This window comes from Geotrypetes seraphini, chromosome 13, assembly GCF_902459505.1.
Source record: "Geotrypetes seraphini chromosome 13, aGeoSer1.1, whole genome shotgun sequence".
In the NCBI taxonomy this organism is placed as follows: Eukaryota; Metazoa; Chordata; class Amphibia; order Gymnophiona; family Dermophiidae; genus Geotrypetes; species Geotrypetes seraphini.
In genome coordinates, this window is record NC_047096.1 from 26291922 (window position 1) to 26301276 (window position 9355).

Below are 9355 nucleotides of genomic sequence, written 5' to 3' on the forward strand. Positions count from 1 at the left end.
AATAGAGACAATGCCTTCTAAGGACTTTCCTAAACTGTCTTCATATGTAAAATGCACAGTACATCTGATCTTTGCATCCAAATCTGATGCTTTTACTGAATAGCTTTTTCAAACTAATTAAGTTTGAAAATATGTCTCTCGTTCTTGAATGGGAAAAAGAGAAAGAAGGTGACAAGTTCTGCTCTCCCAAGCAAGCTTCTGAAGGCAGAGGGATTCAGCAGTGTAATATTTTGATCATCTGTTACAAAAATCTTCAAAGATTTGCTCGAAATTTCTGGATTTTTGTGGTGATTTGGATACAAGAAATGTAATGTAATGTAATTTATTTCTTATATACCGCTAAACTCCGTTAGGATTCTAAGCGGTTTACAGAAAAAAATAGACAATAGGGTACATTAAAATTATAAGTAAAATAGGTACTTAGATATTCCCTTACTGTCCCGAAGGCTCACAATCTAACTAAAGTACCTAGAAAAATGACAATTAGTAGAGTAATGAAAAAATAAAATAGAGATAGATGAGAAAAAATAAGAAAATAAACATTCTAATAAGGCTACAATGGTCTAAAGGACTTTGAAAGGTTGAAAAAAGAGGGGAGATAGGAAATAGAAGCAGAAGGGAGAACCGTTGAAACTATAGAATTCTTGGGAAATTTAAATGAAATTTAAATAATAAAGTAGGAAACAAAAACCAAGTGGCAAAACAATGAATGAGGTTTAAAAATAAAATATCATAAACTAAAAAAGAAAGTGAAAAAATAAAAACAAACAGTCAAGACTGTTGAAATGGTTTCTGGTGAGCTAAAAGTGACGTGGAGGAGCATCATCAAAAGAAACGTCTAAGTCCTAGGGCACTAGTCACCCAAAGTCAGCAGCGTCCAAAGTCCATTCTCGAAAAATACGTACAAAATATTTTTTTTCTCAAAAATCGTCTACTTCTACGTCCAACTGTTTGATCGTCCAGACCGCCAGGTCATCTATCTTTATACCCCATTCTCATCCAAAAATTCATCCAAGTTCCAAAGGCCCAGAACAAAACCTTTTGGATGTGGGAGGGGCCAGCAAAGTGATGGACTGGCCACCCAAACATGGCAACAGAGTATTGGGCACCTTACAGGGCACTGCTATGAACTTCACAAAAAGGGTGCCATATAAATATCTTACCACAACTCCCTTGCAGGTCATGGTGTGACCCCCAAAATCCACTATACCCACCTGTCTACAACCCCAATAGCTCTTATGGCTGCAGGTGCCACCTATATGGCAATACAATGGGGTTTTGGTGGGCTTTCATTTTCCACCGTGAACCTCATGGTCAGAGTGGCTTATGGACCTAGGTACTCCTCTCTATGATTTACTAGCCCACCTCCTAGACTACTTAAGCCACCTCTGTGCAGCTCTACTAGGCTTTCCCAAGTCAGGTGCTGCTGATGTATGTTTTTATTCAGATTTTTTTGTAGGGGTGCAACGGGGTCAGTGAACACAGGGGAGTGTGAAGGGGTCTTTACCTAGTCTCTGCAGTGGTTATCTGGTCACTTTCAATATCTTTTGGGCACTAATACCCGATTTTAGAGCATCTAAGTTACAACATATAAGTTCCGTCCAGGAAGTCTCGTCAAACCTTCAATTATCACTGCAGGACAACTAAGTGTAGGTCGGCCCACATCCCGCCCTAACCACTCCTCCAAAAATGCTCCTTTCAGCTTTGGCCGCACAGTGGGATTTTGAGGCCTAAACAGTCCCTAGATATATTCAAAAATCCATTTCAATTATCGGCACTTGGACAACCTGTCTTTTAGGTCATCCAAATGCCAACTTGGGTGGGTTTTTGGACATATTTTAGCTTTGATTGTGAGCCCCATAGATTCCAATGAATATGTAGTGTCCCTGTAATAGAAATCAGAGATGTAAATCCTGTAGTGCATGAATAGGTGGCTTCCATGTTGGTCTTTTCCCTGTCTGTCTTCAAGGAAATGTTGGTGGGCAACTTGGCATTACAATATATAGCTTTATTCTTGAGGGAAGGAGAGTGTTCTTTAATGACCTCTACTCCAGAAAGAACAGCTACTGGGGACAGTTTTTATTTTCTTGCTTTTTTTGATTCATCAATTTATTCATTTTTGTTTTCAAACATTTCACACATCTATCTCAATGCCAACAGCATTTTATGTACATAAACATTAAATGTAATCTATCCCACTGTTATGCCTCAGCATATTACTGACATGTTCAGCATATTACTGACATGTATCCTCAAGTCTGCTTATCTGACCTCCTTGTCCTGAGTGTTACCTTGACAACCCCAAAAGGATAGTAAAGACAGATGGTAAACCAGTCTCTGCAAACACCTCCTGGATAACATCAAAGTCTGCTTCATTGACTTCCTTTTGCCTGCGTGTCGCCCGATAGCATCAAAGGGACAGTGAACTGAAACACCTCCTTGTTTCCTGACTTCCTTTTGCCTGCGTATCTCTCAATTAACATCAAAAGACAATAAAGCCAGATGGGCCGGTCTCTGCCACACCTCCTTGCCCTAGGTGTTGTCAAAACAAGGAACAAAAGAGCAGGACTAATCGTAATAGCAGGACCAGCTGTTTATGCTTTTACTATGAACTCCGCAGTTTGCATCCTATATAAGACCAGAATTCTGACCCTGACAAGAGAATCCAAGACGTCTCCAGGGATACAGAATCCATGACGTTTAAAAGGGACAGTCTCCCGTTTTTCTTCCCACCTATCAGTTGCAGGGGTTCCCAATTGTGAAGGAGGTCGATGCCTGGAATTACGGTGAAGTTATTTAATTCTTATATATATATAATAAAGTGTTATTGTTTATGCTTTATATTGTATGTGTGCTTTTCTGAGTGTCACTGATCATCCCATTTGACAGAAATTAGTGGCGGAACAAATTGGTACCAGAAGTGGGGTTGATCAATGTGGTCAAAAAAGCACCAGATGAAACAAGGGGTTGAGGAGCAGGCTCCCAATCCCTCCATTCCGAATGGGAATGACAGTATAGGTAAATTAATGGCCACTGAGTGGTCTGTAGAAGCAGGATTATGTGAATCCTGTACTTTTGGAAGTGGGGATCCACATGAATTATGTGCCTCCTTACAAAAGGTGAAAATCTAAAAAGGAGAAGAGCAAGAAGGAATTTCTAGACAAGGAAGGATGATTTTGTCAGACTGGAGGAATTTGCATGAAGCTAAACCTGAATTACAATTGAAATTATGAGAGCTGGAAAAGAAAAGGTGTAATCAACAGCATGCCATTAGAATGCTATAATGTCAGAATAAGTTGTTAATGGATAAGGCTGTGCGATGTGCACGATATAAATACAAAAAACGGAGGCGGAAAGTGAGTTACAGAAAAGTTAAAATCTTAATTTATCATCTGCCGGATCCAAACAAACGGGATGGGGATATTTGGGATTCAAATTATAATAACAGTGAGGAGGATATATGTGTTGAAGGAGAACAGGCAGAAAGTTTAGAAGCAGAGCCTGTGAGGAGACAAAGATTACAGGGAAGTCTACAAACAGGAGAAAATCTAACTAGAAATAATGTTATGGAGGATGTTACTCCACATGAAATCATGGATACGATGGCACACTTTACACTGCAGCCTGGGGAACCACTAATACAATGGGTAATTCGGGTGCAGGAGATGGGCGCAGCAGGGATTATGTGGGATGCCACAGATGCCCCTAAATTTGTTCAAATTAGTCAAGAAGTAGCAGTACAAAATGCGTTACGGGAGGATCCTTATCCTGCAAATAATGCCCAATGGTCTTTATTAGAGATAATTAGTAGGGGTGTTACGAAGCGATATCCACTTGAATCTGATTGGCCCTCAAATGATAAAATTTGGTATACATTAAAAGATGCTCAAATGAAAATTAAGGAGGAGACTATGAAGGTAGCCTTAGTAATAGGTCACACTGACATATATATGTCATTACCTTTTACTGTGTCCATGAGAAATAAAATTATTAAGTATGCTGCACCAGCATACAAACAGGTAATGATAACTTTGTTGATCAATCAAATAGACAGGACTATTTTGGAAGCCTTAGAAGCGGTCCGACAGTTAGGAGATTGGGGGGGCTGGGGACCTCAAAATACTTTTGATAAAAAGAGAAAAGGACAATCCAATTCAAACAGGGCTAATCGGGTGTCTCGGAGGAATATGTTTTTGAAATTAATAAAAGATGGTGTAGAGGGGGAAGAAATAGATGGGAAGAATACAAGGACATTAGGGGAAATGTACAAAAATAGAGGACTGGGAAAGAAATCTATATCTCAAGCACAAATGAACAAAGGAGAGAGGGAGGATATTTTGGTGCCAACGGCTCCCCCTGAGGAAACTGCTTCCATTCTTTATCCTGATTTAAAAGGGTGGAAGTGTTGGGAGGATCAATAATGTGAATGCCGAGCCTCAGTGTTTGCCTGGAACAAATTAGAACAGCGTCCGCAGGTAGAGATAAATATTTAGTAGAAATCTGGGGAGCAAAAGGTACAAGCTGTAGTGGACACTGGGGTGGAGGAATATAAATATCAGGATTGGGGGGAAAATTATACAAGCAGGAAGAAAAAAATTTTTTTTACAAATTTTAAAATTGGACAATTACCAATTTGGGAATATACTGTATTAATCTATGGGATTCCTTAAAATATAATAGGGCTAGATATCCAAAAAGGGTTAACATGACAGCTTTCTGATGGAATCTATAGTTTTGGTAAATTGCCAGACATTCCTATGAGATCAGTAGTGGTGGGGAAACCAATAGTAGTACCGATCTCCACAAAAATTGTAAACATGAACCAATGCATTTTTACTATTCCTATAGTGGAGCAATGTCCAGAACAATTTGCATTCACTTGGCAAGGGATGCAATATACATATACCAGACTACCACAAAAATACTTACATAGTCCCACTTTCTATCACAAGATTACAGCAGAAAGTGGGCAAAAGGATGCCGAGAGGTGATAGAGAAAGTTAAACAGAAAATTGTAAACTTCCCTTCTCCCCAAAGTAAAAAACAGACTTGGGCCTTTTTTGATTCTGGAGGCAACATATTTCACATCTGGGGTAACATATGGGGTAGGTTGGACAATAAAAAAGTAGAAATATTGCTAAGTGACCTTTATAAAGTATAAAGTTTTGTTAGATAGTATAAGGAAGTTGCACTCCAAGTGATTTTACAAATGTGTCTTTTACCTCAAACACTAACATTGTGAACCACTGTACCTGCACGTAAACTTCTCTTGTATGTTTTATAGATGAAAAAGTCCCTGCTTGCATTCTCTTATAATTGTGTGACAGAGCTTTGAAATGGAAGAAGAAAGAAAGGAGACCAGCAAGAACTTAAGTTTCTATCTCTCTTTCTTTTAGAAGCTTAGTATCCAGACATGGTCAGGAGAACCAATTTCACTGTGCCATATTTAAAATACTTCCAGCACTGTGACCTGATAGTGGGAATCCAATGGATACCAATTTTGTTTATGACTCTTTTGATTAATAGTGTGCTTATTTACAGATTAAATTCAACCCTGAATCATTACCGATGGAAGAAAGCATGCCGGAGCTCTGTGTTTGTCAGTTTCTGTTATGTGTTGTCTGTTTTAGCTTATGGGGTACCCCAATAAACATCGCACATTGGCCATTTCCAGAGTGTATTCCACCCCTTCTATTAATCCAAATGGTACCATATCCCTTTACAAAAAAGATTCCCCCACCTACAAGAAAGTTTCTTATGAAAACCATGCTCACAATGATTTTATGCTATGGCTCATACAGCCCAATGATAATTTAGTTAGGGGTTATATTATAAAAGGATATCTGAAGAGAAAAAATTAGAAAGCTTTATACCTGGTAAAATGGTGTTCATTGGTATTTGATATTTGCTAAATAAAATAAAAAATGGTCTCTCTTTATTTAACTTACCAGGTATAAACAGTGCAGTGCACATCTCTGACATAAGTTATTTTGGTATTACAATCAGTACGTGTGTATGGTCTCTCTTAAATGACATAATAATTATGTCCAGAACATAAAAAGGTGTATTTTCTGAATGTCCTACAGAATACCTTTAAGTGCATTAATGTTGTTTCTCTTATCTCACACAAATACTACCTTACACACAAGTATTGTGTCAAATGTTATCACATTCTGTACGTGTGTATGGTCTCTCTTAAATGACATAATAATTATGTCCAGGACATAAAAAGGTGTATTTTCTGAATGTCCTACAGAATACCTTTAAGTGCATTAGTGTTGTTTCTCTCATCTCACACAAATACTACCTTACACACAAGTATTGTGTCACATGTTATCACCTTCTGTACATAAAGTGGTTTTTCTCCTTTTTCTCTTATCTTCTCTTTTACCACTAGGGGTGTTTATTGTAACTAAAGCATTGAAGCTAAACAGTCATGATGAAATATTTTCCTTGGAAAATCACGTACTGGGAAATGTTATTCCATATAGACTTTCATCCTTTTGTGATAAAATTGGTCAGCTCTGCTCTCTTATTCTGATGATTTGGCTAACATGCTGGGTTAAGAGAAAATTTCACCAGATCAAGAAGATGATGACACGCAACCAGACATATAGTGCCGTGCCATGACGCTATTATGTGGCACCGACTTGGGAAAAGAAGTGAGCCTATATCCTGCCACTTCACATTAGGGCTGGTCTCTGGGGGTGGTGCACGTGAATCTTACGTGAGTGAAGGCATGTGAGTGGCATAGCAAGCCTATTGAAACTGGAGCATAGCCAGACCCTAACCAAAGCTGCTAAGAAAAACGGGATACCAGATAACTGCAGTGATCGATGGTGAATATGAAGCTACCCTAAATGTATGTAAGCCATGAGTAAGAGCACAAATATAATATTAATAAGATTATTAATTTCCATGATTCCCTATACGTGATACTTTCAAGTAAAATGCCTAATTAGCAAGAAATATTAGGGAAGGCAAGAATACCAGGTTTAGAACAAAAGGAAATAACTTATGAAGGGAAAATTAATTTTCCCATTTTACCTTTACCTAAATGTAGAATAAATACTATTGTTTCTGAAATACTGGCTGGCAAACAAGCATATTTTGGCTCCAGAGTAGCAGATGTATTTAGATGAGAAGGTGAATGGGTGCCAAATACTGTACATAATTATGAACTAACGCTACGATATGATCAGTTAATGTTACTTGTCGTTAATGATATCACAAAGAATTAACTTTATCTCATTGATTTAAAACCACATCACATTCTGTACCCTTAGATAGAAAATGGTGTAATTTTGAAATGAAACAATGTGTCCTTTTACGGTGATGCCTTTGGCATTGGGACCCCAATTAGGGTTTCCAACTTATCATGGGCAACTAATAGATGAACAAAATAAAACAAACGTGTCATTCTATGAACCATGTTCTTTATAAAAATGTTTTTGTTGCTAGCAGTACTGTTAAACTTGTGATTCATGCTATTCAAGCTCCCTTTTCAGTATGTGTATATCAAATGTAAATATTCATTTTTCTTTTGCCGATGTATTTTATTGCCATCTATAAAGAAAGCCATGGAAAATATAGCAATCCTAAATAAAGCAAATCAGCAATGTACTTGCATTCTGTGACAGATCACATTGAAGCTACCACTGCACACCCTTGGTGGAATGCTTTTACTAGAGGGAGGGCTACGGCACAAAAGGTGTTTCTTCATCCCTTAATCTATATTTGTTCAGTTACCTATTGTGTATACAAACGAACACTCTCACTCTATTCGGATGACTTCTTATTCGGAGGTACAGACTTAAGGATCTAGGGGTGGACTGTTATGCCTCAGCATATTACTGACATGTTCAGCATATTACTGACATGTATCCTCAAGTCTGCTTATCTGAAAGTCTGCTTATCTGACCTCCTTGTCCTGAGTGTTACCTTGACAACCCCAAAAGGATAGTAAAGACAGATGGTAAACCAGTCTCTGCAAACACTACCTGGATAACATCAAAGTCTGCTTCTTTGACTTCCTTTTGCCTGCGTGTCGCCCGATAGCATCAAAGGGACAGTGAACTGAAACACCTCCTTGTTTCCTGACTTCCTTTTGCCTGCGTATCTCTCAATTAACATCAAAAGGACAATAAAGCCAGATGGGCCGGTCTCTGCCACACCTCCTTGCCCTAGGTGTTGTCAAAACAAGGAACAAAAGAGCAGGACTAATCGTAATAGCAGGACCAGCTGTTTATGCTTTTACTCTGAACTCCGCATTTGCATCCTATATAAGACCAGAATTCTGACCCTGACAAGAGAATCCAGGACGTCTCCAGGGATACAGAATCCATGACGTTTAAAAGGGACAGTCTCCCGTTTTTCTTCCCACCTATCAGTTGCAGGGGTTCCCAATTGTGAAGGAGGTCGATGCCTGGAATTACGGTGAAGTTATTTAATTCTTATATATATATAATAAAGTGTTATTGTTTATGCTTTATATTGTATGTGTGCTTTTCTGAGTGTCACTGATCATCCCATTTGACAGAAATTAGTGGCGGAACACCCCCTGCCCCATTACATATGCCCTTAACTGCACCTTCCCCTTCTCAAAAGAACATAAGAATAGCCTTACTGGGTCAGACCAATGGTCCATCAAGCCCAGTCGCCCATTCTCACGTTGGCCAATCCAGGTCACTAATACCTTGTCAAAACCCAAGAAGTATCAACATTCCATGCTACCGATCCAGGGCAAGCAGTGGCTTCCTCCATGTCTTTCTCAATAACAGACTATGGACTTTTCCTCCAGGAACTTATCCAAACCATTCTTAAAACCAGCTATGTTATCCACTCTTACCACAACCTTTGGCAATGTGTTCCAGAGCTTAACTATTCTCTGAGTGAAAAAAATTTCCTCCTATTGGTTTTAAAAGTATTTCCCTGTATCTTCATTGAGTGTCCCCTCGTCTTCATAATTTTTGACATCCTTCCCCTCTTCTCCCCTCACCCTATTTCTTCTCCCTTTTTACAGTACTTCTATACATCTTGTTCATCAGCTGCAGCCAGTGGTACCTTCTGGCTACTGGCCCCTAATCATACCTTCCTCCCCCTATTCTTTCCCTCCCCTCCCCTTCCCCCCTCTTCCTCCCATCTTCCTATAAGCTATTTTTAATTTCCTTCCATCAACAGTCGAAGGCAATGCCACTTCTTCCGGTCAAATTTCCCTCTGAACTTATCTATCAGCTTTTCCATCTCGCCCAGGACTTTGAGCCTATTTCTCCAGTCATACAACATGGGATCCTCTGCCCATTGACTACAGAATTAAGTTTATGATACTTGACCATAACCCACAAGACCATCCAAG